The sequence below is a fragment of the Zonotrichia albicollis genome, unplaced genomic scaffold, assembly GCF_047830755.1.
Source record: "Zonotrichia albicollis isolate bZonAlb1 unplaced genomic scaffold, bZonAlb1.hap1 Scaffold_89, whole genome shotgun sequence".
Taxonomy (NCBI): domain Eukaryota; kingdom Metazoa; phylum Chordata; class Aves; order Passeriformes; family Passerellidae; genus Zonotrichia; species Zonotrichia albicollis.
In genome coordinates, this window is record NW_027428462.1 from 660,891 (window position 1) to 683,294 (window position 22,404).

General features: G+C 35.5%; 1 pseudogene; it reads left to right on the forward strand.

The window, feature by feature from the left end:
- Nucleotides 1-22,372, forward strand: part of LOC141728101 (structural maintenance of chromosomes flexible hinge domain-containing protein 1-like) — a 28,170-nt pseudogene extending 5,798 nt beyond the window's left edge.
- Nucleotides 22,373-22,404: the final 32 nt, after the last annotated feature.

Genomic DNA, 22,404 nt, shown 5'->3' on the forward strand with positions numbered 1-22,404 from the left:
AGAAATTCTGGGGTCCCAAGCTTCTTTCTGCTTGCTAAAAGTTGCAAATCTTGAAAAGATGTCTGAGTTAATGCATTATTCTGGACAAATACACTTGTGACTTCTGTAGAGATGTTGTGTCATACCATTTGCCTCTTTTCTTTTTTTCTCTTTTTCCATCAAAATTGTGATAAAACTTTAAGGCATCTCAAAAACCTATTCTATTACTGGATCTTGTGATACATAGCAATGTTCTAGGTGTTTCTGTTAAACTCTTAGTTCTTAACTTCTTAACATCTTCTATTGATTACTTTTCGTAAATATTTAGAGGTGTATCAACTGAACTTCTGAAAGTAGTGAAGCTTTTAAGTATGACAGAGGACAAGGACTTTGAAGTTCTGCAAATGTTATCCTCTGTAATTTGTTCTTTAGATGGAGATGGTGCTGTCAATAAAGGATGGTTGGAAAATATTTTTAGAGCGTTAGTGTTCATCGCAGGTTTTTGTCTGCAGATAGTCTCTAAAAACCATTTGACCAGAATACACAGGCTCCTGTGTATTTCTGTAATATATAATTTTTTGATTTTAGCTCTAAGAAATGTTTAGAAATAATTTCTACCTTTATTTTTAATTTTAGCTGCTTTTCTAGAGACTTTTGGATTCCTCTTAGTTAGTGTCCAAATATATTATATAAAAGTTTGTGTTGTGCCATTAGGGAAGCTTATTGAGATTATGATTAGAGATGACTGTTATCATCCTGCCCTGCTACCATGAGTGCTTAGTCCCAGGTCCTCACTAAGACATCCTCAGCAAGTTGTCATTGTGTTGAGAACTGTCCTGACAGTGGATTGGAAAAGTTTATTTGATTAGCATTTTTATGAGGCATGTACAGTTCTCTTTTACTTCTGACAAGGTCTCCACTTAATCTTTTTATATTTTAGTTTTCATATCTGCTACTTCTATTAATTGCCTTAATATTACATAGTTGTATGAATAGTTGAGAGAGATGATACAAAAGACAGTTCTTGGCTTGAAAATCTGGGATTTGAGAATGAAAAAGTTTCCCGTAAATGAGTACTGTCATTTCATCGATTTGTTGATGTAAGAGATTTCTCTCCATTTGGACTGATAAATGTTCATTAAGTGGGCTAATTAACTGATAAATGCATGTCTTTCAGATGATAATTTGGTAAATAGCATGGGATATTCAGGTAATCAGTGCAAAATTAGAGAAGGCTACAGCCTTCTCAGTGTTTGGGTGTGGCTCTTAGCTTCATTTTTTCAGATTCCTGGACGAGTTTTTGTAAAGCAGCTGCTGGATCAATTTGAAATACTTTAAAAGCTATATTGCCTTTTGCCATGTTGGGTAGCTAAGTGTATAACTATGAAGGAGAGCATTGAAAATGACGTTATCAAATTTCTTTATGTTTAACTAATACAGTTCAGGTTCCACTTTAGAGGTTTGCATTGGCAGTACAGTTCTAATAGTCAGAAAAAATACTTCTTGGATGTGGAAGGTGACTCCATGGATGTTATGTCTCTGTTATCCTTTGGCTGCATCACTAAGGCCTGCAGCCATTTATTCTCATTATTCTCATGTGCTGTCTGCCTGGATTGGTTATGGTCAGAGGATGCAGAATTTTAAGGGTACAGAAGTTGCATATTGTAGGGAACAACTGTTTGTGTTGGAAAGGTTTGGATTCCAAGAGGTTAAACATCTTTTCTGAAGATACTGTAGTCTTGGCTTCACTGTTCTACCTTTGTCATGTTGGAGAGTGTTCTGTTCCTTCAGTTTTAAAAGTCACCACCAGGAGGACCGGAGGAAGCAGGGCAATGACTCTGTCCTTACAGCAGGTTATTTCTCCTTCACCTACTGCCTCAGGCCTCTTCATGTGACTGCTAGCTGCGGTGGTGCACACACTAAGTTAAATATTTACTCTTTGAACACCTTTTCCAAGGCAGTTAGCAAATCCAGAGGCAAAATCTATGTTGACTTCATGTTGAGTGTTTTAATTGGCTCAGTAGGCAGGTAAGACTTGCTGTGTGTGTAGATCAAGTAGCAGTAAAACTTTTGAGCTTTTGTGCTCATATGTGAAAGAGAAAAGAAACAGAAGTGTAAGCTGCTGAGGAGTTATCTATGGTTTGAGGTTTGTTTTGAGGTTTGTTGGGGGTTTTTTGATTTAGGAAGAAAACCTGTGACTGAAGCTGGTACACAAACTGAACCGTGCTTCTTGATTCAGACTTAAAGGTTAAAGATACCACAGTTCGTTCATGCTTTCATGTGTCATACCTGTAAAGTGCTCTGCTGAAAGCTTCTTGGGCATGTGACATTGTCTCAAACTCCTTTAGCATTATATAAATCTCATGTCATAAACATCTACCAGCAGATTGAGAACTATTAACTTTATTTATCATTAAACATAGGTGATGCTCCAGACTGATCCTCCAGTTACAAGGAGGGCATTTTTCTTGTTTGTACAGGCAGCTTTTTTTGCATCTGTATCATTCCATGGGTTTAAGGATTGATATCCTGCTGTGTGCAAAACAGGCTAAACTCAGGGGGTTTTGTTTTTCTTAATTTAACTTATTGCCTGTTAATACAAACTTCTGATGATTGATTGTGGGGGAAATTAATCACTTAGAGAAGTGATGCATTTCCTTCCCGTTTTCCAAACTCATCTTCTGTCATACACCATTCTTTTCCCATTCGTAGTTTAATTTATCCTTGTTTTCCCAATGCACATCTCATGGTCAATCCCAATTCCTTTAGGCAACAGGTGGTGTGAGACATCAGGGCATGTGCAGGACTTTATTCTGCTGCTCGTGCTGTTGGTTTTCCTGCTATGATGAATTGCCATAGGTCTCAGTTCCATGGGAGTAGGAGGACAGAGAGAGGAGATTCTGTGCCCTGATGTGGGTCCTCCATGGGCCTCAGCACCTTTGGGACCCTCCTTGCTCTGGTATGGAGAACATCCTTTCAGCGGGTCTGTCCTGGGCAATGTCTCCTGATGCATCTCCTCTGTTGCTTCTCTTTTGTCTCTTCTATGTCTTCCCTCACAAGTTGGAGCAGAAGCACCATGCGCCCTTCTGGTGGAAATTTGGGGGAGGAGTGGGTTATTTGCATGGATTTGAGAGCTATCTGCAACTGGCTATGGCTGTCACAGGGCAATTGATTGTCTCTTCTCACACTGGTCACCCCTACAGCTCTCTGACATCAAAGCCCGGCAGCGTACGCTCAGCACGCTTCCAAGTGTGGTTTAGCAACTCATTTGGTTTTCAGTCAACAGCTATGGTTGTTTTCCCAGAATATTAAAATTTTGGATTGTTGACATAATTTCTACTTTTTAGGCTTTTGCTGTAATTTTTCTCTTCTCTATGTATGTAACAGTTCATCTTTGTACTATTTTAACTCTTGCATTTGCATGTAGTGATAATATGTAAGCAACAGTTTAGAGTTCCTTGCCTTTTCACGTCTGCCTTTTCTAGCTTGTGGATTTATTTGAAGTTCGTATCTGTTTTTTCCCCAACGTCTCTTCTTTTGTATACAAAAAGATAAAAGCTTTCACTTAGTTGTTTGAACACATTGACTTCCAAACATTCTTTCACTGTGAATGTGCAGAGGCATTTCTGAGCATAGTGATTGTACTCTTGAAGATTTTGGTGACAGCGAAAGCTTCATCATGGTTGTGTGTCTGGATTATCATAGAATAACTCAGATTTATCGCATGAATGTGTTTCTGGGTTGTCTCATAAATCTTATCAAATTGAGTTGTGTACATCTTCAGTACTTACTTGGAAAAGGGCACCATGCTGGGCTGAAAAAGACATAGCAGTGAAACCTGAACTTCTTACCAACAGAAGATACCATGTTATCTCTTACATGGACAAATCTTACTGAGAAATTAAACATTTGACCAAACACTGTCTGTTAGAACTGAATGAAAATTGCCAACTGTACTAGTAAATTGCCCAGTAGGTTCACTTTAATTCAGGAATCACCAGCAGCTTCTCGTTCTGGAAATCAGATCCACATACTGGCACAGCTGTGCAGCTGCTTCACTGCTACCTGGCGTAGTGGGAAGAGACAGGGACTAGGATAACCAAGAATGTAGGAGAGGGGGAGGGAGGAAGTAAAACAAGTAAGTCTGATATAGAAGTGAAGCATTCAAACTGAGTAATCCCCAAAGTTTACAAAGCATATGGCCTGTCAAACTGTGGCATGGACAAGAAGAACAGTAATCTGCAGTCCAGATTGCCAAACTTGGTGTGTGTACCTACCTAGTAGTTTGTGAAGTGGAAAGGACCTGCTGCCAGTGGACACTGAAATGCTGGGTTCACCCAGGAAATTAAAGCATAGCCTGCCAGGCTGTTTGGGTTGGTTTGACTGAGGCTCTCCTGTGGAATGGGGGGGAGGACCAGAAGGGTGACGCTGCCCCTGCTTCCACAGCAGGCTGCTGCCTTGTACCTGCACTAGCTGATCCTAACTTCTTGCTGCCTTAAAGTAAATACTGCACTCTTCATAAGGGTGTGAGAGCAGAAGAGCCTTTGGGAGAGTGAGAAAACAAGGAAGCTGTAGTTATAGCTGGAGGGAAAGATGCTTGCCTGTGCTTTCAAATGTAAAACTCAGCAGTTACTCTGTATTAACCACTGACCTCAAATGGCACTGTAGAATGTTAGCTTTCTAAAATCCATATATTTTAATGCTTAGTTTTCTTGCTCTGAGCAGTTTTATAGTTTTTCCTCTACAGATTTGCTGTGTGGAAGTTTGTGTAATGTGAGAGGTAAAATTGAAGTGATCTGAATTCGGAAGAGTTAAAAAGTATTACTCCAGGTTCTTAAGTCTGAATATCAGTCTCTGTCATCTGCATTAGTTTCACTTGTGCCAAGCACTGTGAGAAGTTCAACATTTTTTTCTTATTTTGCTGATGGATAATAACTAACTTTAATGTGGTCACAGGGAGAAAGTAACTGAAATATGGAAAGTAGGCTCTTAATGAAACCATAAGTAGGGTTTAAAAGTATTTTCATGAGTCTGAGTAATAGGGATTGAAAGAGAGATGTGGGAAATGATGAGGGCAAGCTGCTGCAGAGAATGCTGGAGCTTCCTTCTGGGCAGAATCTGGCTGGAAGTGCATCAAGTACCTGTCTGAATTGTCACTGCAAGACTGACTGGGTTGATGGAGTTTGATGAGACCAGGGTTGATTTTACTTGAGTTTCAAAGACTGGAAAGGCAGGAGAAGGTACAGATATTTATTTTATTATTTTGGGAAAGAGATTAGTGTTGGACATCAGGGTGCAAAAATGAAAGTAAAAGCAGAAGATTTAAATGCATGTAGAAAGCAGGATAAAAAGATAAAAAGTCTAAAGCTACAGTAAACACATTCCAAAAAAGACATCAAAGTGGCAAAGATTGTTTAAGTTCAGAAAAATAAACTTCAGTTTTAACAGTAAAGAATTTTTTCTGAAAGAAATATTTTTTTTTTTAGATGTATGATATAATTGAAGAACAAAGACTTCAATATCCAATGTTAAGAAATATTAGGTTGGTTTGGTGTCTCAGGAGTGCAGTCAAATATGGGACACCCTCTAGATCATAACTATTGTGGTAATTTCACAGTCTTGTTCCTCTGCCCTCAAGTGGGTTATCTATAAGACAGTTCTTCCTCCCTAAAATTCCTGTTGCTCGCTAGAGCATATTTTTATTTTATACAGCCAAAAGACCATACCCTAGTTTGAACAGATTTGGTTAAATTGAGAAAACAAACGATCCTGAATTCCACTGTGTTCTAAGAGATTGTGATTACACATCAGTAGCTTGTGACAAAGTAAATAGACTTTGCCTTTTTTTGTTTTAATGTATCTGAATAGTTTTTGGACTACTTAGTTATCATAACTAAATGACCTTCAATTTTTATAGGCATTTGGCATACCTTCTGATGAAACCTTTGTTATCACCACAACAAATAGGAAGGAAATCACAGAAGGTAACTTCAGTAAGTATCTTAGACGACAAAATAATTACAGTTATTTCTTATATTGATCAAAAAGGTCACATGATAACTGTTTGTGCTCTGTGATGTACAGTAATTAACTGAAAGTACAAATCCTGTAATCATTTGCCAAAAATTGCTTCAAAATCAGTTTCACAAACATGTTTTTGATGAGTTTGTATGATAACAGTTATACTAAGTATCTTCTGTCACAAAGTCTGTAAATGATAGGAAAAAATTATATATATATATATATATATATATATATATATATATAGCTGTCACTTGAGAAAACTTGCATTCTAAAGCTTGGAAATGTGAAAAGATATTAATTTAAATGTTGTTATTAAATGCTGAACAGGCAGCGCTTAGGACAATACACAGATTACCTGTGGCAACGCTCGTATTTGTTTTGAGAGCAGAGGTTGCCTGATGCATTGCTCTTCAATGTACTTTACATTGCATCTTCCCTGCAGGCGAGCTTGTTGACGATGGAGTTACTTTATATCTGCTGCAGTCAGTTGATCAAATGTTGCTTTTGGCAACCAAGGAGCGAATTGACTTTCTGCCCCACTACGACACACTTGTCAAAAGTGGCATGTACGAGTACTATGCCAGCGAGGGCCAAAATCCTTTGCGTAAGTACCTGCAAAAATAATCTTGTGTAAATGATGTTTATGTGAATATAATGTGGTTATGAGCAATTCAACTTAAAATTATAGCTGCTAAAAAAAATAGTCTTAACTGTAAAAGAAAAGTTTACTGTGTTCTTCCTAAAAGATTTTCTTTTTAAAATTACTAAAAGTAGCTACCTAAGAATCCAGATTTATAGTGATACCTTCTCAAATACATGTTCAAGAAGTTTGAGTATTTTAGAAGTAAAATAACTTTAGCCTGAATAATCTTGTGCATGTCATTCAGACAGGTTAGCATTTGTGTTACCAAGTTTTTGTCTCCTGTACTAAACTGTGGACTTTGTGTTTGAATTTAATGAACAGTTTATGTGTGAGCTACTATAGAATATTTTGTGCCCTCCCATCTACAGGTGCTACAGGGCTTAACTGACCAACAAGAGCAAGTATTTCTTTAAAAAGATGCTGCTTTAATCAGTTTTTTTTCGAAGTAGTGCATGAAATATGTAACCACCATTTTGTATTGTTTTACTGAACAGATTACTTTCTGTTCATGGCTTCTTTGAAAATTCTGTCTGTGGCTGTGATTACCTTCCAAGTACTATGTAGTTCACAGGTACAGCAGGTTCAAAATTGCACAGAAAAAAATTCAAAAAAATATCAAGAATCAAGCATTATACCATTCCTGTTGCTTTAAAACAATATAAAAAATGTTTATAAATAGCAGCTGTTATTTTTAAGGACCAGTCTTTCCCCTTTCCTCTCTGTGCACATAATTTGTTCTGTGCCCCAGCAAAGGCACTATTTTGGTTTGGGTTTGGTGGTAGTGTTGAGTCAGTGGTACATCCATCCCTGTGCACAGGAATTGCTGTGTAAGGCCACTGAGAACAAGCATTCTGTGGAGATCTGTGATGTGCACTTTATTCCTGCTAGCAGCCAGTAGTGGACCTGTGGCTTTCCAACACACAGAAACTGACTGGAAAGGCCAAGCTGGGTCTGGTCTGTAGCAACCATACCCTGGTGGAATTTGATTAAATAGGCAAGTGTAAAGTATTGTAAGGACACTAAACCTTAGGAAAAGACCTTTCAGTTGTTAAAGGGTGTGGTTCATGGGACACCGGGGAACACCCTTGGTGATAAAGGAGTAGAAGAGTGCTTGCAATTGCTTAAATGACTTTTCAGAGCACAAGAACTATTGATTTCTATGTGGAAGAAATCGGGTGTAGAAGGCAGGAGAATAGCATGGCAGAATAAAGACCTCCTGGTCAAACTGAAACACAAGAGAGAATTGCACAGCTGGTGGAAGCAAGCTATAGAATAATAGCAAGCTAGAGAATAATGTAGCAATAGTAGCTAGCAAGCAAGCTAGAGGATAATACAGGGATATTGCCTGGCAATATAGAGATGAGATCAGGAACAGCCGGAGCAAATTTGGCAAGGGATGGGAAGAGGGATGATAAGGGTTTTACAGATACATTAGAAAAGGATGACAAAAAAAGTTGCATCCTAAATAAATGAAATGTGAGGTGAGGAGGTCCAGGGGCAGCTGACATGGGGAAGACAGAAGTACTAAACCAATGCCTAACCACTTCTGAATGCTGATGAAGGACCATTGTTCTTTGCTATGGAATAGTAAATATGGATCACATAACTGATGCTCAACTACTCTGCAATGCAGAAAGTTGCAAAAAAGTGCAGAACTGTTTTTGTACTTCGATAACCCCTTGAGGGAAAATGCCATGTGCTTCAGTGTTGCTGTGTTACACTGATACTCAAGAGTTTTCTTTTACATGTCTGAAGTGTGTGGCCAGTGTAAATTGCACTGTAGCATTCTGAAGAACTCTGCAAATTGTAGGAAATAAGGTTTCCTTTTTAAAGAGACTGACTGGAAATGTCTGTTCACTAAAGCTAGTCATGTATTTTTTTCAGATTAAATGCAATTTTCCAGTAAACTTAGGTAGTTTTACTTTAATTAGGTAAGTGCTCCAAACATTAATGGTTAGAAACAACAAATTTGTGCAAACAGTTTGCCTATTTCTGCAGTGTATTGCAACATGGATCTGACAGAAATTTGGTTGTATTTACCATTCACTGAAATCCTTCAACCATTTCTACAATTTTCTTTGTTTTCTATAAAAAAATAACACTGTAGTTTTAAATGTTTCACAAAATTTCAATTTAGTTTTCTTGAGTTAATTCATTCTTCCTTCAATATTTTAACAAGTCAAAGTCTATTTTTAGGTACTTTTGACTCACATATGAATCATAAAAATTAATTTCTAATCATGAAAGGGACAAATCTGTCTTTTGTTAAGGAGATGGTTAGTTTATCATTGTTCTTTCTAATAATTGTGATATTGCCATTAAGATATATGAGAGACTTAGTGATAAAACAAATTATAAAGTACATGTAAAAAAGCTGTTTCATTTTTTTAAACAAGATGTTATGTGATTTTGATTGTTCTTACTGGGCTTAGGTCTTGTCTGTGTTTAGGTAATGTGTTTTCCTAATTGTTGAAAGAAACTACTATACGTGGGTGTCTGTTTCCTGAGCACTAATAGGGTTTTTTTGTCAATTTTTTTAGCATTTGCCCTTGCTGAATTGATTGACAATTCTCTATCAGCTACGTGTCAAAATACTGGCATTCGGAGTATACAGATAAAATTGGTAAGATAAAAATACTTCAGTGTTTTCAGACATAGTTTGCATTATCCTTTTTTTCCCCCCCCTGTTGCTCCTTGTTGATTTGTGCTGTTTGTTTTTACCCCAACAGCTCTTTGATGATTCCCAAGGAAAACCAGCTGTTGCTGTAGTTGATAATGGAAGTGGAATGACTTCTAAACAGCTTAACAACTGGGCTGTGTATAGATTGTCAAAGTTTACAAGACAAGGTGACTTTGAAAGGTTAGCAAGTTCTATATATTTCTACAACAATTAGCAAGCTCTGCAGAGGTCCGTAAAATATGTTCTTAAGGCATAGCTGTATACCAACACTCAGCTAAACCCTGTCATTTTATGATTACATAAATAGACCCATACCTTTTCTGAGTAGGCAATAGAGAAGCTTTATGACACAAAACTGGTCTTCTGTTATTGTGACACACTGAATACTTTTTTGTTCTTGGGACCTTTTCTAAACTGTCTTTTGCTTGCCTGCATACAGTTCGGGGCATGCTCTGTCCTGCAGGGGATTTTTGTTCCATGTTCATCTCTTACCTGAAAACCTTTCAGTAGTGCATTAAATGATACATTCAATATCTGTTAAGCTACTGCAATAACAGATGGTTTTAGTTCAAATTTTCTTTTTTTAATTTAAATTTTAATTCTGTATAATGCATTATAAATTATATCTGGAGATGTCTATTTTTTTATGCAGGCTACACAAAATAAATGTTTTGCATTTAAAAAAGAAAGTGGAGGTTCTATGGTGGGTTTTGCTTTTTATATGAATTAACTTTACAGTTTTGAGTCTGTTCTCAAGAGATGTTCTACCTGCACAGCCAGGCTTAATCCTAGTGTATAAAATTGCACAAAATCAGTTATGTACAGTTTTTGAGCTTTGGTCATATTTTAAATACCTTAAGTCTAGTATCGCAAATGTGAAAATGATAATTACAGTCTCAGTCATAACTAATTTGTCATATGAACAGGTAGTGTAAAAAGTAATACGGCTGTGGGAAGTGATAATATAGCTGGGGGAATTGAAAACATCTCCAAATAGAAAGTCAATGTCTTTTAAGCTTCTGGAGATAAGAGCATAAAAAGTCATTCTGGGTCACTTGTAAAGAAATTCACTGCTTTTTGAAATTGCTGTAGGCAAGTTTAGTAACAGAAATATGTAGTATTCCTAAAATGCAGATTTAAACTGTGGATTACCACTTATGGAAACAGAGGTCTAAATTATAGTAGGATGCCATCTACACCTTATTTTCATTTGGGACTGCTGTGTTATAAAAATAAATATTTTCCTAAACTAGATAAGGCTGCTCAAAGTGACTTAGAAGACATGGAATTTCACTACTGACAGCATATGTTATCTCTCCAAGTCTGCGTTTAATAGTTGGTTAGCACTATTTTCCACTTTGACTTAAAAGTATTTTTATGAAAGGATGCTGTCAGAAAGATCAGGCTTGCTTTTTAAGCCATTTTTAGGTAGTAAGATTTGGTTTGCGAGAAGGGGCAGAAATGTTTTATAAGATGACTTGGGAAAATACTTACTCTGTCATTATCCTTTTAAAAAGAGTACATCAAGAATTTCAGGCACATATGTTTTAAGCTTGCAGTTTTAAAAGGTATAAAGCGAAGGATTTTTTAACAAAATACTAGGAGGAAGAATTTGGTAGAAGCTTTAGATCAAAAGTATCTTTGGGTTTTTAATTACTTTTGTCTTGAAAAAATTTATTAAAGACACTCTTATTCTCAGTGATCACTCAGGATATGTACGCCCTCTGCCAGTGCCTCGTAGTTTAAATAGTGATATCTCATATTTTGGAGTTGGAGGCAAGCAAGCAGTGTTCTTCGTGGGACAGTCTGCCAGAGTAAGTCAATGTCTGACTTTAATTTTATTTTAGAACATTCGCACACAATCAGATTGTTACTTCCTAACTTTTAATCACAGCATTTAAGTATTCTATGATGCTAATTTTAAGTCTTATTTTGATTTTTAAATGCTGTTTCTTTAATAAAATCAGATGATAAGCAAACCTGCAGCATCTCAGGATGTTCATGAGCTTGTCCTTTCTAAAGAGGATTTTGAAAAGAAGGAGAAAAACAAAGAAGCAATATATACTGGATTCATTCGAAACAGAAAGGTAAATAGCCTTAAGATTCTCACATTTATAAATGAAAGCCTTTCCCAGGTTAATGTGATTTAACTGTGTAATATTCCTGTAATACTTATCTGGAGATATCTTCACCTTAGTGAATCATTTGCACCCTGTAGTGTAAAAGGAAGTAACCAAGAACTTGAAGACACTAAAGACAATTTATGCCTTTTTTTTATGTGATGCTTTTTCCTCTTTTCAGTTAAGGTTAAATGACAGAAATGCTTTACAGTTTTGCATGTCAGGTTAAGAAAAATACTTTAAAATGCTTTTCTAAGCACAACATTTTTTTTTGTTGCGTATGAAACTAAAATGAATTTTCTCTGAAGCAGTAAGGAATAAATTAGGGAACCAAATTGTACTTGTTTAGAAATACGTATGACTGACCTGTATACTGGACAGAAGTCCAGGCAGACCAACAAAACCAATTGATTTTATAAATATTCATACATGTTGTAAAATAAATGAACTGTTTAGCTGAAAGCTAAACTCAACAGTCCTGATGCTTTTCATGAAGAAAAAGAGCCTAAGTAAAAAAGCTGTAAGATAAGGAGGAAGATTGAAAATAACTGATTTTTGGACATTTTTGGGCAAGGAGGGAGAGGCCAAGATGTAGCTGAGGGTGCAGATGGGAGGAAAAATGAGTGGTGTGTATGACAGGGTAGTCAGACCTTGAGCCCATATCATGTGGGTTATGTCAGTGTTCTTGGTGTTTCATATGGATGAGAAAGGAACAGTAGGTAAATAAGGTTATTGTCGTGCCAGTTCTGGGTCAGTGAGTTGCAACAAAAAATGAATTGCCAGTTTTGGTTTTATTCTCTCTACAATATCAGACTCAAAAAATAGAAACTGAAAATAAAAGCTTACAAAATCTGCTTTATTGTAAAGGGTACAAATGCTTTCCCTCCCTGCTTGATACTAAAGAGCAAGGTTGGATGATACAAAGTAGAAGACAAACTAAGGCACGCATAAGTTGGAAGAAAGTAGCTGAATGAGATGCATAGGTACTACTAAAGAGTTCAAGAAGCTGGTGCAATCAACTGTTTGAAATGTTGTGGTAATAATATAAAATCAAAGTTAAATTGACAGTGTTAAAATGCAAGTAAAATTCTATTTAGAGTTAAAAAGATAACTTGTAACTATCCAACAGGGAGGAGATGATGTGAAAAGTAATAGAGGTGAGGTATGAAGATAATAGAGGTTTCCCTAAAAGATTCCTAAAACCCAGGTTTAGGAATTTTTTTGCAAATCATTGAAATACCTAGGCCAGTTCATTATATTGGTGTGAAATAAAATGTGTGAATGCATCTCGCTAAAGACTTGAAAAATGGTCTGCACTGCACATACATCAGCAAGAGAATACTGTGGCAGAAGTAGAAATTGTAAATGGATTACTAGTGTGAGAAGAATAATTGAGCCTTTGAGCCATTCAGTTGGTGAAGGAAGTTATTTTTGCAAAGAAATTAAGGTGTAATTAATGTGAAACAAAAAACTTTAGAACAAGGCCATAACACTGAAGAGAAGTGATATTAATGGTATCCCTGCTGGTCATCTTTCCTTGATGGGTAATAGTCACCTCTCTTCACTGCAGTCATTTCTCTGGACCGTTGAATATTGCAAAGAAGTAAATAGTTATTTTCTAGCTGAGATAGATGCTAGGAATGTAGGGGAAGGTGCCATGGTAGTTTGTAATCTGTAGTGGGAAGGCAGCCAGATAATTTGGCAGTGATATTTTGGAGGCTCTTTTGGTCAAGAAATTTGGTAAATTTCTTCCATGATGTACAAAGTGGCACTTGTTCAGCATAAGTGTGCAGCTTCTAGGTTTGTCAGATCACATGGGGATGAGGACCAAGCAGCTCTGGCTTTTCTTTATTATTGCCAATCCCATCACTAGCATAGAATAGACCAGGCTATGCTGTGGGCAGGAAAAAGAGATGTAGTCTTCTTTGACGAAAAGTCTCAAAAATTGTTTAATTATCCTTTTAGCTAAGGAGAGCTCTTTGATTCCCTGGGGAAAGTAAGTCTTGATAGAACACCCTTAACTATTTCACCTAACTGATTGGGTAGGACATGTCTCCTTTCATGCCTTAGTGATGTGGGGTTTGTCTGCTTTCCTGCAAAATAAGGCATGTAGCTGCATTGACTACAACATATCTTCCCAGTTGTAGCAATTGTTTGCATTCACTAGAAAGATCTTAATCTTTGTTTTAAAAATAGAGGTTTTTTTCTGGATGTACCAAATGTAAGTGATTACTCACTGGTCCAGTGTGAAGCATGACATCAACCACTGTGTCTTCCTGCACTTTAGAAAACTGTCAAAAGAGCAAAGTGCATCCATTCAGGAAAAGACAGTCAGTAGTTTCTGGAATGAGGAATCTCTCTTTCTGTTAGGCTACTTGACATTTCATCTGGAATTGAGGATTCACCTTTTTTTCTTTTACAACAAAACTGTTTCTTCTTCTTGAGTTTCTGCTGTAGAAAGTAGCCTATCCCTTTAAAAGCCAATAACTTTTTTTGGCTTTGTTTTCTTAAAGAGGCCTTAATGTCTTGCCCACTTAATGCTTCCAATCGATGGATGAGAACATGGATATTACACAGTGCTACTACATTCAGTGTGATTAAATGCATTTTTAGACGGCACACTTTAGGTGCTGTGATGAAAGTGAGTTGAAAATGAACTGGATTAGTGATGTCACATTCTCAGCTTGTTGACTTTAATTTGGAAACCTTTATTTTAAGCTTTAATCCTTTGTGATACTTAGCATCATGTGTTCTGTATTACTTTTCTCTTATGTTTTTTAATCCCTTTCAAGTTGATGGGCATTTGGAAATTCAGTTTACATCCCTGCTCTTATTATTTTACTTTTTTTGTAGCCATCTGATTCTACTCACATCACAAGTGATGATGAAAGATTTCTTCATAATCTAATATTATAAGAAAGGGATAAAGAGAGTTTCACAGCAGTTGTCATTACAGGTGTACAACCAGATCACATGCAGTACTTGAAAAACTACTTTCATCTTTGGACAAGGCAGCTGGCGTAAGTTGGTGATTTAAAAGATTTCATTTAAAAGTGGGCTACTAACAAAGTCAAGTAATTATGAAATGCTTCTTTTTTGTGCTTTGACATTGGCCTTATTCTTTTTAAGGCCATTAATACTTCAATTAGCCTCCCTATCTAACCAATTTTACAGTAATGAACACAACTGAATGGGGCACCCCCAACCAAAGATGTGACTTGATGATTAATACATAATCCACTGTAATTTTTACATACATATCCACTGTAATTTTTAGTAGCCTATTAATTTAATGGTGTATTACTAATGTAAGAAATTGTTTATCTAGTTACTAAGAACTTCATCAGTTACTTTGCTCACAGCCGTGCTCCTAACCTTGCTCACAGCCTTGCTCCTAATTTACACTTTTAGGGGATCTTTTGGTTGGTTGACTTTTTAAACAACAACAAAAGAAGGTACTGCTCTTCATCCAGTTTAAGAGGGAGAAGGATATATGACACTATCTGCTCTGTACTGTAATGTCATCTGTGGGCCTGCAGAGCCTGGAGATACCAGTGAATAGTTTGGGCTTACCTGTTATGATGATGGATCCATCTGTGAATGTAAACTGAAATACAAAGGCCTAGACCAGTTTTGAAATCTGGCAAACTACACAACTTTGTTTTCAAACTATGATTTTATTTTTGTGATACCTATAATCTGATAATAATAGATGTACTTAAAAAGAGGATTAATATAAGAATTAGGTAATATCTTACTATGTGAAATATCATTCAGTGTTGCACATAAAAACTTGTTACTGAAGCCATTTTTAACCTCATGAAAATATAGGGTACATCTACTTGCAGAGGGTAATTTAGATCCCTCATTAGCTTCCAGGTGCTCATCCAGTGAACACTCACACTTTGCTGTGTGTTAGTTCTTTCCAACCATCTCTTGAAGTGAAAGAGCTGCCTCTGTTTGAGATGGAACCCAGGTGCAATTATTCAGATATATGCCCTGTAGCTGTTACAGTAAAACCGCTCACTTAGCCTTCCAGTGCTGCACAGTCCCGTGTCACTGTTTCAGCTGCAATGGCCCTTTCCCCCCCCGAACACTTCACCATTTCCTTCTGCCATGCCTTTTGCCACACATACAGGGTACCAGTTTCATTCCACTTTCATGCGCTGCAGCACAAGCCCTCATTATTTTGGATGCTTTGAAGTGGAGATGAACCCCTAAAATAACAATGTCTTAAGGCCAGGAGACTGCCTTTTGAAGTCTGGAAGAAATGCACACAAAATACTAAGCAATTTGGACATACTATAAAATCCTGAGCAATGAGATCAGGAGGAGTCTTTTTCTGGGAACCAAGATTTCTCTTTGGGGAACATTTAGTGCAGTGGAGGTCAAAGGCAAGCAGCTGTAAACTTGCAGGTGCATTTGTCTTTAGTCATGCATTCAGTCCCCTTGACTAGTACAATCTCATTTTTCTCCCGACCATCCCCCAGAGCTTTAAGGATTCAGTCTTTGAAGTTGGAAGAATTAGCTAGCTGAAAAGTTGAAGTAAATGGAGTTGAGTTCCTCAGTTTTCTCAAATTGCATTTCTCTATGAAATTATTTTATCTATTTGACCACATATATTTTTTGAAATTTGTTAAATGAGGAAAAATGCCAATTAGAAAGCAATGTTTACAACTGAAAAACTATTTCTATTATGCAGATCACGTCCATGACTCCTACCTATATTCAAATTTATGTAAATAATGTAAGGATAGTGATTGTTTGTTACATATTTCTGTTACTGTTAGATGATTGATACAAAACTGATAGCAGAGACAAAGTGTGGAAAGATTTGTGACTCTAATTCTGATTTCCAGACTGCAGAACAATTTACAGTAGTTTTTTTTTAGTTGACCCTTTGATGTAAAGGATCTGTAGCCATGTAACAATTGGTTTTTTTTTTTCACTTAATCATTTTTTTTCAAATTTGTTTCCAGTTATTTTACCCAAAAATTTGTCCTAGTGTGATTGTGCATGACAGAGATGAGAAGAATGAAAAGGAGTCACTTCCTTTAGTAAACCTTTATTACCAGATATATGTTGTCAAGGAGTTGATTTATAACAGTGCAACAAACCAGTTATATTTTAATAAAAATAAAAGCTTATTTAGATTTTTTTAAATTATAATGTGCAATTTTTAAATTTCACTTGCTGGTTTGGTTTTTCTCTGAAATGTGTTTCAGTCATATCTATCACTATTATATCCATGGACCAAAAGGAAATGAAGCTAATGCTGCAACAAAAGAAGTAAGCCCTTTCAACAACATCGATATTGAGGTAAGAGATTTTATACATGTTAGTCAAAAGTCCTCTTTGATGCCAACTTATTTATATTGTGCCTGTTTCTCTGTAATCATGCCTTTTAAAATACAGCATTCAAGATGTGTATGTAGTTTAATTTTTTGAGGTCATTCTGTTTAGCATTGCTGTGTAGGAACTAACTCCTTTGCTAACAGTCAGTTGTCAAAGTGGTTATTACTGTAAGTCTTTTCCTCTAAGGAAAATCAACTTATTTTCCTTTTTTCCAGATTTCAATGTTTGAAAAGGGAAAAGTACCAAAGATTGTCAATCTGAGGGAGATCAAAGATGACATGCAGACATTGTATATAAATACTGCAGCAGATAGTTTTGAGTTCAAGGCACATGTTGAAGAAGAAGGTATAGTTGAAGGCATCATCCGATACCACCCCTTCCTTTATGATAAAGAAACATACCCTGATGATCCATGTTTTCCATCAAGTAAGTGAAATGCTTTGCTAATTGTCAGTCCTACTACTCTAAATATTTTAATGAAATAAAAACCAGAACAACTTTAGGTTGAAGTGTAAATATTACCTGATTTAGGTTGTGACAGAACAGAAAAGTTCACATTCTTTTGGATGAACAGATGTTGTGAATTTTCTGTTGTGGTAACTCATTCCTGTAAACTTGATCTTTGGCGTACCACCATCTGATCCCAAATTATAAACTCTAATGGAATGTACTCCAGTTGAAACTTTGCACTTGCTTGATTGCATCTTTGCTCCAACAAAGTAATAAAATATGAGCAGTTGATTCAAGAGATTTCAAGAGATACAGATTCAAGAGATTTCAAGAGATTATAGTATCGAAATACTGCAAAGGACAACATATAGTCTGAAGTCTTTAGTTTAAAATTTCTTTTACTCAGTTGTGAGTTTTCAAATGCAAGGGGTTTTAAAATTCCTTGTACTTTTTTTTTGTTTTTTTTACAAAACAAATCTTGAGTTAATTGGGATGAGATTTCATGATACTAGAAGAACATCAGTTGAAACGAAGGAAAAAGTAACACTCAAAATTTTAAAATTTCGAATTTGGTAATATTTAACTTCCATTTCGAATTTTTCTTAGTTTTTCTGCTTGCTATTTCTAAAACAGGAAAAAAATGTAATATTGTATGTAATGAGCTTGATATAATGTGCATTGCTACTGTGCTGAATATAATAACAATAGTACTTCATTAAAATTGCTGTGGGTTTTGATATTACATTAATTTTTTAAGGAAATATATTCAGGAGACTATCTTTCTTTTTTTTTCTTTTTTAAACAAGGATTAAATGATGATGATGACGATGACTGTTTTTTAGTAGAAAAAGGTGCCAGAGGAAAAAGGCCTATTTTTGAATGTTTTTGGAATGGAAGATTAATACCGTACACAACTGTGGAAGAGTAAGTGGTGATGTGTTTGTACAGTCTCTTTCTATAATGTAAACCTCTCTTTATGAAAAAGGATTGTAATGACTTTCTCCTTTTAAGTTTTGACTGGTGCGCTCCTCCAAAGAAGAGAGGATTGGCACCAATTGAATGCTACAACAGAATTTCTGGTGCATTGTTTACCAATGATAAGTTCCAGGTCAGCACAAACAAACTCACTTTCATGGATCTGGAGCTGAAACTAAAGGATAAGAATACTCTGTTCACGAGAATCTTCAATGGACAGGTAATTACTGCATTCTGTTAAGTGTTTCTTCTTGGTGAAGTTCAGTGCATGTAATACAGAAACCTTTGCTTACTGGTTATTTGTTCATGTCTCTGGTTTAGTGAGCAGTAAAGCTGAATCTTTAAATCTGAAAACTTAAGACTCAGTATTTTTCCTTTTATTTTCTTGAACAATTACTTTATTTAGTTGTTATATGTCATTTTTGTGGAAAGACCCTCTTCCTAGCTCAGGGAAGCACTTTTTTTTTGACTTGAAGTGTACTTTTCCTCAACTTTTTAAAAGTTGTCAGACTGAAGAATCCTTTTTTTTTCTTTGCTTCTGTTCCTATATTTCTTCTTCTTTTCTGTTTGTTCTTTTTGTGTGTGTGTGACTTTTTGGCTTTTCTTTTGAGTACAGTATCTCTGTACTCTTACAACTGTTCAGGCTTCTGATGTGGTCAGATTCAGATTTTATAGTACATTGTTAATATGTACTTATTTTGTAATCTCTTTATAGGAGCAGCGAATGAAAATTAACAGAGAATTTGCTCTGTGGCTCAAAGACTGTCATGAAAAATATGACAAACAGATAAAATTCACAGTCTTCAAAGGAATAACTGTACGTACTGATGTATTATCCAAAAGAATGCAGAGCCCTTGGACAATGTATGCTGCAATAGAGTGGGATGGAAAAATATACAAAACTGGACAGCTGGTAAGTTAGTTAAACCCTATGAAAGGCAGATACTGTGCATTTGATGCAGGAGTAATGAATTAATTGGTGTCTTCTGCTTATAGGTGAAAACTACTAAGACTCATCCAATATTCTATGGAAGCATTGAGAAATTTTACTTGTATGGGGACCATGATGGGGATATATTTGCCACTGGGGGAGAGGTTCAAATTGCTTTGGTAAGAAGAAATACAGAAAGGATTCACACAGCTAGTGTGGATATTAAATCTTTAAACATAAAGATATGTTTAAGCATAAAGATATTAAATCTTTAATCTGACCTGATTAAATTACTTTAAATAACAGTAAATACCTTTAATGTAATTTTTTACAATCAGCAGTCTAGAAATACTCAACTTGAGCTTTAATGTGAATATATTAAAATTATTATTTATTATGAACAGTCTGATTTATAAAGATTTGTGTATGGAATAAAGTATCACAGTTAACATCAATAGTATATTGTGCATCCATTTGTAACCCTTGTGGTTTCAGCAAATTTTAAAACAGTGTCTTGTAGTTTCACCAGGTAGTATTTGTTAGCATATTGCATTATGTCTTTGTTGACTTGTTTAGTCTCTTGATTGCGAGGTCTTTCTCATCTGATGTATTATAAAGTCTGGCCACTTATAACTGCACTGAATTTTTATTTCAGGAACCACAGGCATTGTATGCTGAAACGAAAATTATTCCAATCTCAAAACTTGACAGAACAGTGTCTGACAAAGTTGTGAAAAAATACATAGAGGATGAAATGGCAAGGTAAGCACTAAGTAACAATTACATAATTGTGGAGTCCCTAATTATAGTTCTTGTATTTAATCAGGAATCAAAGAAAGTTCAGTTTTATTCCCAAATGGAATAGCAGTCAACTGTTTCAGTAGAAACCAAAAAAAAAAAAAAACCAAGAAGAAATAGGTTGGGATTTGGATTTTTTTCCCTACCACAAAAATAGTTTCATGTGTATTTAACTAAAGGTAAATTGCTCTTTATTATTTTAACTTACTGCAAAAATGTTCACCCTTTTTTTTTTTCTATTAGACTTCCTGATAAATTATCAGTAACATGGCCTGAAGGAGATGAGTTATTACCAAATGAAACAAGATTTGCTGGTACACCAATAGGTATATTTTTTTCTTCCAAATACGAAAGCATTAAATGCCAATTAAAAAATATATTGTGCGCCCTTGTTAAAAAGATAAGCATACAGAAATCTCTGATCACTTTTAATTTACAACATATTTTAAATGTCTGTCATCTTTCATTTTAAATTCAGGAGCATTAAGAATAGAAATTTTAAATAAAAAAGGAGAAGCAATGCAAAAACTTCCAGGTACAAGCCACGGAGGTTCAAAGAAACTTCTTGTTGAACTCAAAGTTATTTTGCATTGTGAGTATTTCATTATATTTAATTGTATCTTTATTATTTTTAAAGTGCATAATGGATAATAAGGTATTCAATTGTATAATATATGTATATATTTAAAATACATACTTGAATTTGATAAATGGATGTCGTAGTTAGACAATATTCCATCAATTCATGTTGCATTTCAAAGCCACTTTGCATGAAATGACAACTGCCTCAATACCATGTATTGTCTTAAATGCTGTATTTTGTTTACATCTTCTGTCACAAGTAAGGAGGGCCTAACAATTCCAACCTGTTCTACTTAACCTGCATAAGAACATGGGTAAAATGGATAATGTTTCTGTAGGTAATGTAGCAATTTATGAGATACATAAAAGTGGGGATCAGACTTGTTTAGTATCTAACATAAATTTGCTTCAGAATTTTTAAAAAATCAAGGGTTTTTTTAATTTATTCGTTTGTGGTTTCCATTTGGTGGGTATTTCACCTGATGCTCTCACATTGCATTATTAAGAATTGTGTTCTGTCCAATGCAAATGAAATCACTCAAATTTTGTTTTGTTTAAAACACTAAATTCTCTGAAAACTCCAATTCTGCACATGTCAAATGTATTTAACTTGTAGAAACCTAAAATCTTCTTTCTTTCCATACACCATAAGAAAATCCAAATCCTTTATCTGTTAGGAGTTGTAAAAATAGCTTTATGAGTGCTGAGGTTATTGTAGTGGTACATGTCAAGGAAACCAAAAGAAGTATCTTAGCTCAGTTTAGTGTATATGTCATGAGGCTACACGTGGTATTTTAATGGCACTTAGTTCATGGGAGCCGGCTGCTGTGCATGACCATTGTCCAGCATAGTGTGCTGGGGCATAAAGAGGTTGGAATTGAACAAAAGCTGTTCATTTAATCTAGATTATCAAATTGTCTCCTATCAGCATGTGTGACACACCAGTGTTTTGTAAATTTAATAAGATAGGGCATCATGATGTCAGGAAGTATGGACTTGAGAGAGACCTGGTGTTTATGTTGTTCTGTTTTGTCAGGGTCGTTCCTAGGATCACTGAAAAGTCTGCCTTCAGACCTTTCATGTCTCCTGACTCATTCATTGATGGAAATTTGTACTTCTAACTGTTTCTACTACTTCTTGTGTTTTTCTCTACTCAGTTGAAGAATCAGTAGTGTAATCCTCATCTTCTTCATCAGAACAATGAATAAATCCCATAAGTGATGATTTGGGCATAGCACACCTAGCAAAACTCAAACCCTTAATTGTATAAATGAGAGAAATGTGGTTACACCCATACAAAGTCCAAGAGCAAATATAATGTACAAAAAGTTTCTCTTCTCTTTTGAGGAGTGGAATACTTGGTGAACTGTAGTATGGGCTACCAAGAGACCTGAGCTATGAGAAACCTAATCTCTTACTGGGGAGTCTTATTATACAAGCTTCAGTTCAAAATTAGGGTTTGAATTAGGGTAAGAGAATGATAAAATCTTGTTGACAGCTCTTAATTTATCTTACGTATGCCATTTGGTGCAAAGACAGGGTAATGAAACAGTTTTGCTTAGCTATAAAACAATTTGTATTTCTACTGCATTTCTTTTTGTTCAGTGTAGTCTTATTGCAGTCACATTCTATATTCTGAAGTGTGTTTTGTTGGAAAATAAAAAGTATTACTACCTCTTGACACTTCCAACAATAAATCTTACTTCTGTGTTTATCTTAGGTTATAGAACCAGTCACTAGAACTGCCTCAGAGTTTCAGTGTGTTATATTTTTGTATATGTTTTAATTCTACAGAGGTTTATAAAGATAAAACAATTTGGAGCAAAACAGGAGGGTTTTTTTCCAGTAATATTTTCTGTCAACTGCA